Source organism: Hippopotamus amphibius, chromosome 12 (genome assembly GCF_030028045.1).
Source record: "Hippopotamus amphibius kiboko isolate mHipAmp2 chromosome 12, mHipAmp2.hap2, whole genome shotgun sequence".
NCBI lineage: Eukaryota > Metazoa > Chordata > Mammalia > Artiodactyla > Hippopotamidae > Hippopotamus > Hippopotamus amphibius.
Genome location: NC_080197.1, coordinates 61,618,836 through 61,636,553, shown reverse-complemented (window position 1 = coordinate 61,636,553; position 17,718 = coordinate 61,618,836). Strand labels below are relative to the sequence as shown.

Here is a 17,718-nt window from a genome sequence, read left to right as displayed (position 1 = left end):
TTATTTATCTGACCAATCTAATTCTGCCACCTGTAAAAGAGCCAAAATAATGCTTAGCTCAGAGGACATGGTGGAGAAAGGAGACAGAATAGCTAGTAAAAGTGCTGTCAGATTGTTTGAAGTAGGAGTAACTATTACTACATATTCCTTTTCCGGCCTTCTCCTTAGTTTTACCACTCCTTGGAAATCTCTTTTATCATTCAACTTCAGTTGGCATCTGTCCTATTTAAAGCAAATTGTGTTGAGTCTGCAGATTTGACGGACTTCTGAAGCCTCTAGTGACTCAGGGCTGACAAAACTCTTAACTCTTTTTGGCCCAGAAACTGAAGCTCAGGGATTTGTCAGTTTCAAGTTGCTTCAGAGGTGACTGTGACTTTTCCCCAAGCGTGGTCTTGCAGGGGCAGCCGATTGAGTGAAGGAGTGAGTCTGCTTTTATACCCAAGCTGAAGCTATGAGTAAAACCTAGCTGCTGAAGGAGGATTAGGGGAGGGCTGGAATGCACTCCTTGCCAGGTAGAAGTGCTAGCATTTCTCAAAGGTGTCTATTTGGGGTGAATCATTTTAGCTGCTTATGTCAGTGCTCAGCACAGACCCTTGTACAGAGCTTCAGAGAAACAGAGTTGAGGTGTCCACAATAACACACAGGCATTATCATCAAGCACTAAAGTTATAATGAGCAGCCTGTGATACCAGACAGGATGTAGACGATGGTGGGCTTTTATAAAATGCGTCCCCAGGGACAACCTTTTCTTTCCTACAGGATGGAACAGGACTTCAACCAGTGGGGTTCCGGTAAGTGCTTAACCACCGGCTCTGGGCAGTGGGGAGAGGCCTGATTTGTAGTGTCTTCCAATTTCCATGGTTTAAATACTATCGTAAGGGTCAATCTCAAGTTTCTAATATACTGTCAACCAGCTCACAAATTCTGCAAAATTTAGATTGGCTCTCAAAAGCCAGCGTGAGCCGGCTCCAGCATGCCACTGGACTCAACAAACCGGTGGGCAGCCCTAAAGTAAAGACAGGGTCATTCTGCAGGTCCTGTTACAGTTCATGAATTGCCTAAGGTCCCACCAACACTCAGAGACAGAGATGAGACTTCTAAAAATGAAAGAATGGATAAGACATTGTTTTTTTTCCTTCCCATACTTTCTGATTAACCATTAGTGTATCTTGTAAAGTTTGAGTCAAACCTAAGAAGATTTCTCAATTAGCAGGATCAAAGTTCCCTTTAAGGAAGTTGATTTTCATTTCTGGGCTGAAATGGTACCCACAGATGCTGAGAAAGAGGATGCTGTGGTGTTTTCTCTGGAACATTCCCCAAGCATGCTAGTACTCAGTGGGGTCAGAGTGATACATCTCCTGGAGAATGTTTAGGAAATTTGTTGGGAGTATTTTTAATTGTCTCAATGATTTAGGTGCTTCAGTGACTTAAGTGTCACCATAGCATAAGGGGAGGCAGAGATGCTCAAGATTTTGTAATACCTGGACAGTCTCACACAAAGAATTGTCCTATATTCTGTACAATTTCAGATGTTCCCTCCCAACAGGCATCCACGTAAGTGAAAAACGCTGTTTACAATTTTCTAAGCCTGGAATATAACACCATTTTACCTACGAACATACAGTAAATTTGTACCACGTAAACATATATGGAATTTTCTGTGAATGCAACTACCATGTAAATGGAAGGGAAATTATGTCATATTTTGTTGAGAACATTATCAAGCATGACAATGTTACAGAGTTATCTCCCAATTTGGAAAAGCATGTCACTGCTCATAAGATGGCCTAGCGTTTGTAGCTATTGCACATTCAAACTGATTTTAAGTATATAGGAATAGAGTTGTTTAGCCTTTATTTCAAAATGTCAAATATAAACAAAAATGTCTCTTAAACCTAAACATTTGTTGTAAATAAGTGCAAACATAGGATGGCTTCATAATGTCTTCTGCTGTATTCATGTTTGAGCATTTTCACATTGAAAAATATATCATTTCATTATGTTTAGTCTGCCCAGTATCCACTCAGGCACCCTAGTCAGGAAACTAGGAGACTCAGCTCCTCTCTCCTTCCCGCTCCTTAGGTTCAGTCACTAAGTTCTGTTGATTCCATCTCCTATTTGTCCCCTTCTCCCACTATACCAATGCTGCCTTAGGTCAGGCTCACACTAATTCTTGTCTAGACTATCCCAAAGTCTACCAATTAATCTCTCATTGTGCAATCTTTCTCCTCACCAACCCATTCTCTATACAAATGTTAAATGATCTTTCCAAAACACAAATCTGGGAAAGTTACTTCCCTGCTGAACACTTCCTTGGGTCCTAGCAGAAGACGATAAAGCCTAGACTTCTCAGGATGAAGCCACAGTCAGTCACTGTTGATTTCCATCTGCTGGCAAATCAGACAGTGAACCATCCATGCCACTTAATTTCTCTGAGATTTGGACACACTGTTAATCTTTGTTAGGAAATCTTTCTCCTCAGTCCTGCCAGCCTGGCAAATTTCATTCATCCTTTAAGACCCAGCCCAAGTTCTTCTTCCAAACTTCCTTGACATGGTGGCTTCAAGCGATCCTAGTACTCACCTTTATGACGATGTTTAATGTACTCCATTACAGCAGTCCGATTACTACCAAGTGTGATGCCAGCCCACTGCCTCGCTTCCCTGTCCAAATGAGAAGAGGATGGGGAGGGGATAAAGATGTCACGATGGTCGAAGTTGACCCGCCACTTGGATGCAGGCTATTGGAGGCTCCTAGCCCTCTCTCCTATCTTTGGGATGTACATTTTACCCACCATTCCCACACAAGGAGCTATTTCAAGGACCTAGCCTTGAGGGGGTAAGATGTTGTTGAGACCATCTGGATGGTACATAAGCGACTGAACATAGTTAAGGCCTCTATATAAATTTTTAATATTCCCGCCAGCAGGTGCAGAGACCTACTCATCTTGTGGTCCCAAGACAAGCCTCCTGAGTGAGTTCCCTTGTTGATTACATCTACCACCTACCAGTATGGAGTGGTCTGCCTCTTTCTTTGGTGTCTCTCTGTCCTCTGTGTAGGGGGGCCAATTCTGAATTTCACCCAGGTGACAAACCAAACTCCTGAGGTTGCAAACTAACGGTGATCCTTGGCCTTGAAGGAAGGGCTGTCCTTCCCAGTCCTTGCTTCACTGGGATGTCAAAGCTGAATGAAGAGGTCTCCAAGAGGACTACTTGAAGGACAGGGAGAGCTGCATCTTGATTCCTGGCTGGATTCTTTTTTTTTTAGTACCTTATTATTATTATTTTTTAAGCACATATGCCCACACAACTCTCACTTACAAGGTAGTTCTATATAGAATAAATTAAAAAGTTAGTGACCTTGATATTATAAATTATGTACAATTAAATGTAGTTCACAGGGTACATAATTATGCTTCTCACTTCAGAGGACAAATATAGTTGAGATCAAATGAAAGTGTTAATACAAACATGTCCACTCATAGGTAACAGGATGGGAAGTCTCCCTGAAGTTTTTGCAGGTGATTTTTATTTGTTATTGCACAGTGTGAATTTGTAGAGGAAAAAAATAATACACTAACCTTTGGGTCCTATACAGGCAAATTAAGATTGCATTTTTCAGGCTGTACAACGGGACTGGATTTGGCCATTCCAATTTAGAAAATACCAAGAAAAATTTATGTTCAACAGTTGATGCTATTGCATTTGGATAAAGCTGGCAAGTTTTTGCTACTAGCATAGCCTGGGAAACACCACCGAGGAAACCTAATATATTGGAATAGATGTGGCATTTAGCCCACAGTTTGATAGCTCTCAGAGTTAACCTGAAGTTGTCTATGTTTAGTACTAGATACAAAATGTCATCAGTTACCCTGCAACTGTGGAGACTGCTTATGTCTCTTGTATCTAAATTTTTAAGCCGACTGTCATCTCCTAAGCCCAAATCTTCTGGAGTAGTGTGCAGTGCTCATCTTGCAAACAAAATATCAATCTCTATCCCATGAAAACAGTTTGATAATTGGTTACAAATGCCTCTTCAACAGCTCTTCCATCTCTTCTTCCTGTAATTTCAATTTATCATAGAATGAGGTGAAAAAGTCCCTTCCATCATCATTTCGTGGGGCACACACAACGCATCAGTATCGGCACCTTTCGTATGTACTCCTCATCTGTAAGATCCAAACATAAAAACTTTTACCAGGTTATTGAATTTTCCCCAAATGAAAATCCTGCGCTGCAGTTCCTCTTCCAAAACCCCCAAAGGGCTTGAGTGTCAATTAGTTTCTGTGTAAGTAAGCGGTCAGTCTCCTTGGGGGATGCAAAGCTGATGGGACAGGTGATGCTATAATGCTTCTGTGGTGGCTGTATTTGCTGGGATCTCCCGCGTGGTCCAGCCGCTATGGCCGTCTTGGGCGTGGCCACTGAGGCGGGAGGGAGAGGGGGCGGGCCTCAGTCCTGGGGCCACGCCCACCCCCGCACCCGACCGCCCCTGACTGTTCCTGCCGGTTTCAGCACTTCTGCTTCTTCCGGTTGGTCCTCACGTGGCGCCGCAGCGCTACCGCAGCAACGTTCTAGAACCGTGGCGGGATTCTTGCTGAACTCCAGAATCAGTAAGTCCTCCACGTTACCGTTAGAGCCAAATGTGGTTAAGAGATTTCTTGGCAGAACAACAGTGACAAACACCATTTCTCCAGAGCTGAGTATATACCAGGCCCTGATTATACTGTTTATGACTCTCAAAGAACCTTCTGGGATAGGTATTATGTTCTCCGTCGCAGAGAGATTCTTTGAGAAGCTACGTTACTCTTGGTGACTAACTCATGAGGGGTGAAGTAGATATTCTGTCCTACGGTGTGCCGCCCACTTACTTTGGATTATCAGGGTCACAGAGTGGCCAGGGTAGGAGAAAAATCTTCTTTTTTAAATTGAAATATAGGTGATTTCCAATGTTGTGTTAGTTTCAGATGTACAGCAAAGGGATTCATATATATATATATTATATATAACTTGTTTTCAGTTTCTTTTCCCTTATAGTTTATTACAAAATGTTGAGTATAGTTCCCTGTACTGTACAGCAGGTCCTTGTTGATTATTTTATATATAGTAGTGTGTGTATGTTAATCCCAAATTCCTAGTTTATCCCTCCCCCCTTTCCCCTTTGGTAACCATAAATTTGTTTTCTATCTCCGTGGGACCTATTCACTTGTAAATACATGCCAATTATGGTGATAAGTGTTAAGAATAAAAATGAGACTAAATGGGCAATCCAGAATTATTACTCGTCGCAGTTTTTAGTGCCATTCTGTAGCAGGTACAGCAGTATTTCTGTTTCTGTTTTTAGAAAGGACACTAACTTAAATAATGTACTGCTAATGTCGATATTTTAGCTCGTTTTACACCTTTGATATCTTTCTGATGTGTTACAGGAATTTTAAATTTCTTCACCACTTCTAGAAAACAGAGAATATTTGTTTTTGAACTAAAAGTCATGTTATCTTCAGTTTTTAAATAGATTTCAGGGCATGTTCACATATATTTGCTAATTTGGGCCCCACAGTCACACTGTGATGGAGGGAAGTGGTTGTCAGTATTTTATTTTGCACAGGATGAGATGCCAGGTGCAATCAGAGCTACACAGTGACTCCCTCAAGGTCACTATGATCTGAAATAGGATTGAGACGCAATCTTAACATCTTCCTCCTCAAAACGTTCCCTGTGATGTCTCACCATCCACATATCTTTTTCCTTAGATTTCTTAATTTTTCTTAAATTTAATAAAAAATCAGTATGGAAACATGAAGACTGTTTTTCTTCATTAGATTTAAATTCTTAAATTTCTTAAACACTGAAGAAAAGAACTTTATGTAGCTATTTATCAGGATTTAAAGGCTGGAAGCTGAGGGTATGTACAAGTTATTTTTGAAATTCTCCTTATAAAAAAAAGATTCTTAATATAGATAACAGTTGCATCACACGGTTGCCATAGCTAAGATCTATGAGGTTTTCTTATGTTTAAATTTTTGAATAATTAAATGAACAGCAGTATGTACAATGTAAATTTCTCAAATTTTATTAAAGGATACCCCCTATAGAAAGCACTATTGTGAAATGTACGTGGAATGATTAAAGGGTTTAGAACATGTAGAGTAATTTTCCCTGGCGCTTAAAAGGTCACTAGAAGGAAAAAAGTGACAAATATGCTGTTTTAAGCTTTTTTTTTTTTGCCACTTTAAAAATGTCACAGTGAGTGAAAGGAAAAAGCTGCCCGATAGCAGATGAATGGGTATTGACAGCTGCACCAGTGTTAAATGCTGCATGGCAGAAAAATCTAGGGGAGAAAAACAAACTGTATTCACGTTTCCATATTGCTTTTTATTAAATTTTAGTAAAGAGACTTTAACTTTGATTGATATCTGAATTTGATAATGAAAGCAATTTGTGAGACAAATCCATGTACACACAGAAAAGGTAGGTATATAATATAAGACATTTTAATCATGCAGTAAATGTAAAATTATCCTGACAACACATGTGATATTTTATGGTGTCCATATGGTATTGCATATGCAGTTTATAATATACAACTGGTATCTGGATAACATATGATATAGATGTAAAGCACACCCTACAAGCTTAGAATTCTGTGGTTTTACACACACGCGCGCATACACACGCACACAGAGGCAATATTCATGCTTTCTCTGTGCTAAAGATACATTATACATTTAACCCCTGTGCCTGTGTATTCATGTTGTGGAGGGCTCGAGTTACTTTCTGGGGGCGTGTTAGATTTCTTTTGGCTTGAACAGCTCTTTCCCCAGAAGTCTGGAAAATTCATCATGTTGGATAGCCAGGTGTTCTCCATTTGCAAATATTATTACCTGGTAGGATTAGAAGAAGGTTTAATTATGAGAGAGGATAAATAAACAATGCAGTAGGCAGCAAGACCCACCAGGCCCCTTTGTTGGGGGGGTAGAGGGGTGGGGAGTCCTCTAGGACTCACAGTCTGGGAGCAGTCATAATGCAAGGGGGTGATTTCTAAGCGGGAAACTGCAGGGTCTCTGCCGACAGACTCATGTTCAGTTGGAAATCAGCTCAGAGGTCAGTGTCTTTTGCTCTTGATTGTTCTTTAACAAGGGTCTCCCTACAGAGCAGGCCTGACCGATGTTTCCCAGAATACCCATCATTCCCCGGAGGAGCTCGTCTGCCACACCCAGTCTGAACCACCACAGGCAAATCCCTTGTGCATGTGTCTCCCCCACCAGACTGGAGCAGGGACCCATCCTCTTCATCCTTGGGTCCCTGCTACCTAGTACCTTAGTAATAGGTACTTGATAAATATTGAATGAATGAATGATTGCACCCGTATCTTAACCTAAAGTGGAACACCTTTCTGGACTTCTTTAGTACTGGGGATAACTTGTACTTTTGTTGTCTGGATTCACAAATAGATTAAGGCTGTCTGAAACTTTCGTGAGTTTTCTCACTTTCTGGACCCTCCTTCTGGAGTAATTCAGACTCTGCTGTCACAGTTTGCTTTGGTAACAGTAAGCCCACAATTATGTCAAAGATGCTATTTTCCCCTGTCCTTGGGGTTCTGGTTATGCAGATTAAGAAAAGGAACTTGAGAAAGAATTACCAGACATCACCTTGGGTTATATAGTTATAATCCACAAGGAAATTGTGAATAGTGTTAATGGAAAATACCTGGACTTTGGAGTTTAATTTTTTTAACTTTGCAAACATCTTTAGGGAGTATAACTGGATACCCAAAAAATTACATTAACAAAATTACTTTGTTGTATAATTAGAGTATTCTAACAGCATACATAAATTTTGGAAGTGAGTGCTGTCAGTTTTTATTTTTAAAAATATATCTTGTGATGGATGAATAATAATCACACCTGGAAACAGTTTTATAAATAAGAAAATTAAATTGCATGAAATTATATTCAAAGGTGCTAATGAGTGTCACTATTGCTTAAAAAGAGAAAAGATGATTTTTTAGACCCTCAGAATGTGCTTATGTGTTAACTAGATGTATTTATGTTTCACAGCCAACTATGCTGTAGTTTATATGCATAGAAATGGCATTAATGCTATGGTCATTTATATTATTTTCCACAATAATAATGCCTCTAATACTTATTATGAAAGAAATCCCACCCTAGAATTTATAGGTAGCTTGAGCTATATAAACATGATACAAAACAAGCATATGAAAACTAAAAGCTCTGTTAACCTGTTAATGCATATGGGATGAAAACCTATGTGATACAAAACCATGGTAGTTCATTTTTTTCTCATTGAATCAACTGAGTTTTTAAGTAAAGTCAAACAAATCAATACCCTATTATTTAGTTTCCTATTGATAAAATTATAAGACTGATGATTTTTTAAAAAGTCACCTAGTTCATGGTTTCTCATCCCAAGTTATCCTGCAGACTGGTGGGACACCACAATTCCCTCACCTGCTGGACCACTTTACTCCATGTCAGTTTACACCCCTTTAAAGGTGATCTCCCGAAGGTGTTCTTAGGGAAAAAATGATGATCAGTTTTTTCAGTTGGCTAAAATAATGTAATTGTTTGGTGTTTTCCAACCTCCATTTCTGAACCAGTAAAGCTAATGTTGATTTCCAAGGGGAATAACAGTTAGGCTGATAATTTTCTCTTCTTCCAGCAGGAGTCAAAGCTCACAACTTTGCTCCTTACACTTCATCTTCTCTCTGTTGCTCCTGGGAAGGTCTGTAGAGGAATTCGGTGGTTGTAAATAAATATCTGTCCATGCCATGTTCAGTTGATCCTGCCAATGGAATGACCGAAAACATTTCTTGCTAAAAAAGGATTAGAATAGGTTCATTTTTTTGTTGAGTGTGTGGTGGGAGAAGAGGCTTCTGTGTTGTTGAGTTGGGCCAGCAGGAGTTGATTTTGGCCTCTCAAAGAGGCATGGGTTGGGAGAAGCCTATTAGAAGCCAGAGGTGGTTATCCTCTCAGAATATATCACTTCATCTGAGGGAATTTGGGAAGAGTCAGCTATAATTCTGTAAGTTAGAATTTGGCCGGGATACTGGGATCGATACTACTCTCTCTGATAAAATTACCAGGGGACTGTTAATGATCCCAGGAAGTCTGACCACGAGCCAGACTTATGGAGCATTTATAACTTACTGAAGCTCTGTCTACATAAAAGCCATAAGTGAACCATTCTTTATTTAATTGGCTTTGCTTGCCAATCATAATGGCCATTTGGATTGGCAGTACAGTCAATAGATTCTCTCTTTAATAGGCTTGCATATATCAGCTTGACCTTTTTCATGCTGTTGTCTTTAAGCATATGGACACAGTGGCATCAGAGTGAATTTCACTTGTTTAGGTGGATTTTCTAGCTGGCCTAAATTACTTCTGTGAATAAGTTGAGCACATTTGAAAGTCACATGAACACTTAAGTAATCAGAAAACTGTATGGTTTATGGAGGCCATAACTTAATCTCAGGGAATAGTTGATGTTGTGAGAATAATTTAGGTGCTAAGAAAATTTAGTACATCAGATAATAACTCACTAAACAGTACCCTAGAGGTTTGAAGAGTTAATGTCATTTCCGAAGCTGTGTAAATTATTCCCAGAGAGTAGCTTAGCATGCATGAAAGAGAGTTCCATGAGCCTCCATAATCTTTTATAATACCTGGATTCACCTTTGAAATCTATTTTGGACTTATTTCTAATTTCAGATTTATAAAACGTGAGCTTCTTTGCAGAATTTTTGGTCTCATCACCACCTTGAAAGTCCCTTTTCATTCCTGGTATCTTCTCAGAATTTATAAAATAGCTTTCAGAATTCACTATGACCAGGTCCTTGCTCTAAATTTTGTTTCTATTCTTATTATTTTCCAAGAAGAAATGGCCACCGGTTTTTAGCCATGTCAACTAATTCTGAAATTTATCCTCTAAAATTTCTCAGTTTAAAAGCAATTTTAAGAATGTATTTTGAAAGTATATGAGCTATATGAGTTACATGAGATATACAAGTTTGGTGTTTTTCCAATCTGCATTTTAATACTATGCATACTTCATATATATACTGGTATATACAGTACTATCTATTTTTTTATTCAAAAATTTTTATTTTACATTGGTGTATAGTTGATTAACAGCGTTGTGTTAGTTTCAGGTGTAAAGCAAAGTGATTCAGTTACACATATACATTATCTACTCTTTTCCAAATTCTTTTCCCATTTAGGTTGTTACAGAATATTGAGCAGAGTTCCCTGTGCTATACAGTAGGTCCTTGTTCGTTATCTATTTTAAATATAGATTGGGGGTTTGGGGTACTACCTATTTTTATACTGCATGCATGTGCAGTAGATGTAGTACACATCAAAACTCATAACAATGAGTTTTGGGGAGAAAGGGAGGAGAATTGGACTGGGAAGGCGAATAGAGGGAACTTCAATTATATTTGTAAGGTTTTATTCCTCTCAAAAGTGACTTGAAGCAAGTATGACAAACTGGAGCATTTATTAAACCTGTGTATTAGATATTATACATAAGTGTTTATTATACTATCCTCTGCACTGCCCTGTATTTTCAAGAGACTTTTAATAGAAGACAAACTCTCTAAAGCCATCTTCCTTGCTGCTGCAGTCACGCTGAACTCCTTCTCATCAATTGCTCTTTATTTAACTTCTTAAATTCTTGTCCCTTTTTTTCTTTAAAGCCAGAAAATTGCTTTGGCATTGTTTAAAGAATGATGAAAATCTTATTTAGATCTGGATTGCAAAATCCTTGCTAATTCACGAAAGCATTTATTTTTTAAACATTAGTTTAAGTCTGTTCCTCAGACTGTCACATCTTTCTTCAGGGGTTTCTCATAGTCTTTAGACGACTCCATCTGCTCTTCTAAAAGGAGAACATCAAACCAGTTTGTTAGATGTGACACAATTAGATCTCAGATGCTCAGTTGCCTGACCATTTGTAAACGCATTTTCTGGAAATTAGGAACAGACCAAAGAACTCTGACTTTCTCTAAGGCTTTTATTTAGCCTACATTTTGTATGACTTTGGTTTATATTTCTATTCAACTTCTTCTATTGGGAACATGAATAATTGTTGTTCAAAGTCATTCTTCCTAAATAGTAGTATCACTGGTTATTAATTGATGGTTATTTCTCCTCCCCTTCTACTTTTTTTCATCTTTTTGTTGAATTGTATGGTTAGCAGACATTTGGTCCATGCCAAAAGATTTTTGATATTTGGTTCTGTCCGAAACTATATGGCATGAACCAAATGTGCTCATGGACGTTTTGGATAGGACCAGATTTCAAGGGGTCTTGGTGTGGACCATATGTCTTTTGGATCCAATGTATTACAGACATTTTTAAATTTTATTTATTTTATTTGTTCACGGGCTTTCTCTAGTTGCAGCGAGTGGGGGCTGCTCTTCATTGTGGTGCGTGGGCTTCTCATTGTGGTGGCTTCTTGTTGCAGAGCACGGGCTTTAGGCGCGTGGGCTTCAGCAGTTGTGGCACTTGGGCTCAGTAGTTGTGGCTTGAGGACTCTAGAGCACAGGCTTAATAGTTGTGGTACACGGGCTTAGCTGCTCCACGGCACGTGGGATCTTCCTGCACCAGGGATCAAACCCGTGTCCCCTGCATTGGCAGGCGGATTCTTAACCGCTGCGCCACCAGGAAAGTCCCTTACGGACTTTTTGGACTTGACCGTCTTGCAAGGGAATTGTGTACTTTAGAAATCATGGCAACTAATCCATAGTCGAGAGATATGTTTCCCCTAGTTTTACAGATTGTGTGTGACTGAGGAAACAAGGCATGAAAAAAAAATGAGCACACATACATTCAGTTAGGAACAAAATGGGTACATCCTCTTGAAAGGCCAGGAGGTCAGCTGCTGTACCAACAGTTCTGAAAATGGCAGAACTTTGGTGTGGTCTTTTATTTTTTTTATTTATTTTTATTTTTTTTGGGGGGTACACCAGGTTCAATCATCTGTTTTTATACACATATCCCCGTATTCCCTCCCTTCCTTGACTCCCCCGCCCCCGCTTGAGTCCCCCCACCCTCCCCGCCCCAGTCCTCTAAGGCATCTTCCATCCTCGAGTTGGACTCCCTTTGTTATACAACAACTTCCCACTGACTATTTTACAGTTGGTAGTATATATATGTCTGTGCTACTCTCTCGCTTCGTCTATTTCCCCTTCACCCCCCGCCCCCTCCCATACCTCGAGTTCTCCAGTCCATTCTCTGTATCTGCATCCTTGTTCTTGTCACTGAGTTCATCAGTACCATTTTTAGATTCCGTATATGTGAGTTAGCATACAATATTTGTCCTTCTCTTTCTGACTTACTTCACTCTGTATGACAGATTGTAGTTCTATCCACCTCATTACATATAGCTCCATCTCATCCCTTTTTATAGCTGAGGAATATTCCATTGTATATATATGCCACATCTTCTGTATCCATTCATTTGTTGCTGGGCATTTAGGTTGCTTCCATGTCCTGGCTATTGTAAATAGTGCTGCAATAAACATTATGGTACAAGTTTCTTTTGGGATTATGGTTTTCTTTGGGTATATGCCCAGGAGTGGGATTACTGGATCATATGGTAGTTCTAGTTGTAGTTTTTTAAGGAACCTCCAAATTGTTTTCCATAGTGGCTGTACCAACTTACAGTCCCACCAACAGTGCAGGAGAGTTCCCTTTTCTCCACGGTGTGGTCTTTGATGTGAAAGGTCAAAGACAGACTTGATGTGTCCCAACTCACAAACACTGATATATAAACCAGAATGCCAATTCATTAATTTGCTCTGAGAAAGCTGTGGAGTGATGCCAATGGTTCTTCCATTCTCTCCTCAGTAGGAGGAAAAAAGAAAACCTAAGAAATAAATGTATAACCAGAAGGTTTGGTAATTATGGTATCAGAGCAAAAGGGGCTGTTTGGATGACCTTGATCTGAAATATCCCTCCTATGGCTAAGTTATTTGAACTGCTCACACTATTTGGCCAGAGTACTGTCTCCCCTGAACTATGCTTGATAAACTTTAAGAAATTCTTCCTCTTTTGGACTCTCATTAGGCTTCCTGATGTTCTGTCTTTTTTCAGACTAGCCCAAGTAGAACTGAATATGCCATGGATTTGTTAAGGATTTATGTTTATTATTTAGATCATATATGTAAAACACTCAGCCCAGTGTCAGGTACAGAGGAACAAATGTGGGCTGCTGGTTCTAGGGACTGTGTACATTTTAGCGGCAAAATCTTGGGCTCTTGCAGCCCACCTGCCTGGACTTGAATTCCAGTCCTGCCCCTTACCAGCTGTATGGCCTTCAGTGACTTACTGATCCCCTTTGTGCTTTACTTTGTTTAGGGCTAAAATGGAGACAATAACTGTACCAATTTTATAGGATTGTTGCTAGGATTAAATGCGATTAAGCACAATGGCTTCTAACTTTTTTGTTAAGATGACACGTGTCAGTCATGATTTGTCTTTTGTTTCTCTTGAGACACAACTACTCGTTTAGTTTTTCTCTTTGGATGGATTATGTTATAGGTGGCCCATTTACCTTGTCATACATTTCTCGTTGATCGTTTTACAAATTTTTCCCTTTTTACTTGTTGAATTCAGGATTGGATACATACCAACTACAATAAAATCTGTAGGTTATTGCTGAAATAAAATAAGACTCCCAATAATATACATGGACACGCTTCATATTACACATAGTCCTTATTGTGAAGCCTGAGCATAAGAAATAAATGCTCAGTAGTTTACACAAGAGACAGTAATTTGTGTTTCTATTACAAAGCCATGGAGATGATCTGGCCGTTAACAAATGACACCGATGCTTTCCTGAGGCAATATATACGTTACAGTCATCGTTGTTATTATATGTATACCCAAATAGACTTAAAGGGAAATGGTCTAGAGAAAACTGAGAGTTGAATTCACTTACCTTCCTTGGCCCTCATTCACTCCCCCTCCCCCAGTCTCCTTCTGTGGGTCATCTTCTCTCAAGAGTCCCTTCCAAGGGTGCAGAATCACACCACTCCAGAGGGTGCCCTTCACATTGTATCTAAGTTAGTTAAGCCCCCGCAGCTGTGCCATGTGGTTATCCTGAGTGTGGCAGCCCAGCAGCATTCAGCTTCCTACTTCCATCTTCCTACTGCATCTTGATTGACACTGTGGGGCACCAGCCAAGGACCATCACTGTCATCAGAGGGGAGGCAGGAAACAATTACACTTTGCATCTCTGGTAAAGAGTGAGCAACAGAAAATAACCATGTTTTTTCTCCATACCTTGAATTCTGTTCTTTTTTTGTATGTATTATATGAAACTTGAGCTCAAATGATAACTTCAGGGGCTAAAATGAGAGATGCGTGTAACCTCTGAGCCAGGAATTAAGTGAATAGATTCAGTCACACTGACCCTTAAATAATATTTTCAGGAGAGGAACAATCTCATTGAGTGGCCATGATGGAGGCTGCTGGCTGACCAGGCATAGGGGAGGGGCGGGCGCAGTGTGAATCATCTTGGTATCTTCAGGATGTGTGAGTCTTGGTGCAGAGGGGGAGGAATTAAGAGTCAAGGACTGGGCAGAAAGAGAGAGGGAAAGGGGCAGCTAACGGGTGAAAACTGCGTGAGAGGCCAGTGATGCCAGAACATATTCCTCCAATCTTCAAACTCCTTGGGGAATAGGTCTCCTATGGTTGTAGCCAAAGTCTCTCCTCCAGGAAAGCAGGAGCCTTGAGAAGGTGCCGTAAGGGGAGGAGACCGGTCTTTCACAACCTTTCTCACTTGGCCTCATAAAGCCACCTGGATGGTCAGCATATGGTTTCACTGGTAAGGAGACAGTCTGTTCCCTTCTCCCACTTGCTTGCTGATTCTTGAAACTTTTTTTTTTTTTTTTTTTTTTTAATGCTGAAGATAAAAGCTTTCATTTTGTACAGCAAGAAAGGAAAGGAGTAGTGTGCACACCTGTTGGATGGTCATCCCCCTCCCAGTATTGCCGTGCCTGCTTGGCCCAAACCTTCCTCTTTCCTTGCTGGCCACATGCCCAGCACTTCTCAGTGATGCCCCACTCTGCAGCCGCGGTACTGACACAGAGCATCAGATGGTCCGGAATCTTGGTTCTCAGAATGTGGTCCGTGAATCAGCAGCATTAGCATCACCTAAGAACGTGTTAGAAATGCAGACTCTTCAGCCCTACCCCAAACTACTAAGTCAGAATCTGCCTTTATCTGCCTTTTTACAAGATATCCGGGTGATTCGTATGAATGTTAAAGTTTGAGAAGCTCTGGCCAGAAACGCTTCTTCATATCTAGCCTTAACCGAAATCTGATTTATAAATAATTGTAATCATCACAGCGGTTTTTAAAAATTAATTAATTAATTAATTAGCTACGTTGGGTCTTCGTTACTGCGGCCTTTCTCTAGTTGCAGTGAGCAGGGGCTACTGTTCGTTGCGGTGTATGGAGTTCTCATTGAGGTGGCTTTTCTTGTTGTGGAGCACGGGCTTTAGGCGCGTGGGCTTCAGTAGTTGTGGCTCGTGGGCTCTAGAGCTCAGGCTTAGTAGTTGTGGTGCACAGGCTTAGTTGCTCCACAGCATGTGGGATCTTCCCGGACCAGGACTCCAACTGCACTGACAGGCGGATTCTTAACCATTGGGCCACCAGGGAAGTCCTATCACAGCGGTTTTTAATAGCTCATTAATTATTTGATTTTATCATGTCCTTAACAAATACTTACGGAACATCTACCAAATTTTCAGTACTATGTGTGCTAAGAGTTGGGGATACTGAATGAATAGACCCTGTACCACAGAGCTAACTGCACAGCAGACACATAAAAGCAAAACACAACAAAACACCCGAACAAAAAGACATGTAATTTTTTCCCCAAGTTTGTTCAAAGCTGTGTCCTCTCATAAATGCTTTATTTTTCTCCTCATGTCTTTTTACTTTTCTCCCACAATCCATGGACTTTGTGAGAAAAAAAAAAAACACAAACTTGAAATGCTACCCTCTTTCCATTTCTTTTCCACTTCATAACTGTCATCGCATTGCCAATATAAGCTTCTTGAAGTAGTAATCTCAAACCCAAATAGAAAAAAGCAAACACATAAAAATTTTCAAAAATACCAGATTTTAAGGGTATTTGCTGTTCCATTCTCTCAGATTATTTTCAAAGTATGCATCTCATTTTCAATTAGCAGTCTTCTCTCATTGTTACAGGGCATATTCTGGAAATTTACTTATTTCAGTTTTGTTGTTTCTTTTGGAGGGGGAGGGGAGAAGGAAATGATTGTACTTAGTTACTGAGTCCAATTAAACCTGTTTAATTTTTGGAGATAGCAGAAAATACAGCTCAGAGGGAGGGCCCCAAGGACACCATTACAGCAAGAACTCAGTGTGTTTATGTGAGCTTAGAAAAACTGATTCTGGTGACTTCAGGAAAATGCTTGGGAGCATCATGTAAAGAAGCCTCATCTTCTGTGGGAAAACAGCTGCTGCATCTGTTTCCAGGGCTACTGCAGTCCTTTGAAGTCAAAACTTCTGATTGATTTGAGTTTAGGTTTCTTGATCAAAAATATCAGATAATCTGAAAAACCAGATTATCTTATCTTTACTGGAATTTATGGCATTTCTTTTATTTTTGAGATGGCTTTCTAGAGCACATTTCAAACAGTGTTTAGGATGTGCTTTTCCGCCGCATTCTGCCATTATGCTTTTCCCAGAAACTGATACTAATATGGTTGCTAACAACAGAGTAAGTGAAATGTCTATCTTTTGGCTTTCATTCAGCAGGTTTTGCTGTTTTTGACTTTACTGCCATTGTAGCTGTCACCATGCTGACCCAGCAGGTTACTTCAGTCTGGAGAAGAGTGAGGAGCATTTGCATTGCTTACTCAGCATGTTATTTCTCTTTGGAGCAAAGTGCAGTGGCTTCTGGTCAATTTTTGAATTGATTTTAGGATGGTTTTTAATGATTTATAAAGCAGCATTTAATCTTATACATCTCGGTTTTGTTTGCCTCATGAAATCACATGAAAGTGTCTAAGGCTACAGCGGTCATCCCCTAAAAACAAAAAACACTCTTTGGAGAAGATTCTGTCTGCAACCAAAGTTTCGTATGCAATCATTTGACTTTTCAAAAACTGAATTTCAGTGATTTCATCCAGTCAAATGTTTCAAAAAATTACAATTATGACTTGTACAAATGGAAAGGGAACACATATACAAAGAAATCACTTGTATCTCTGCTGGATAAAAGTCTGTAAATTAGAGTGTGACTTCAGAGTTTGGGTTATAGTCAGTGGTAAATGGGAAGTCAAGCAAAAGTGCATTCTTGTAGAGAATTAAATAGATTTTGGGCAGATCTATCAGAGAATGCCACAGTATGACATTGAAAAGATAAGCTATCATCCTTTTACTTTGTTTTCAAGTTTTGGATAATTTTTCTAAACAAATCACACACCCCCATGATAATAATTAACTCCAAAGATTATTCTTGATCACAAAAAAGTTTTTTATGTTGTGTTTTGTTCTGTCCATTTACATTGATGCAACCAGGAATGTTAGTGTGCACATATAAACCTTTCTGGAAAATGGTCGACATATCTGGAGCCCTGCAGTGGTGAGCAACCATTAATCCAGAAAATCAACTTCTAGTGGTCACTGTCTGCATCTCCAATTACACATATATT

The 17,718-nt window shown here is 39.7% G+C and overlaps 1 pseudogene; it reads right to left on the bottom strand.

The window, feature by feature from the left end:
• On the bottom strand, positions 1–4,685 carry LOC130834002 (poly(A) polymerase alpha-like; annotated as a pseudogene).
• Between the last annotated feature and the right edge of the window lie 13,033 nt (positions 4,686–17,718).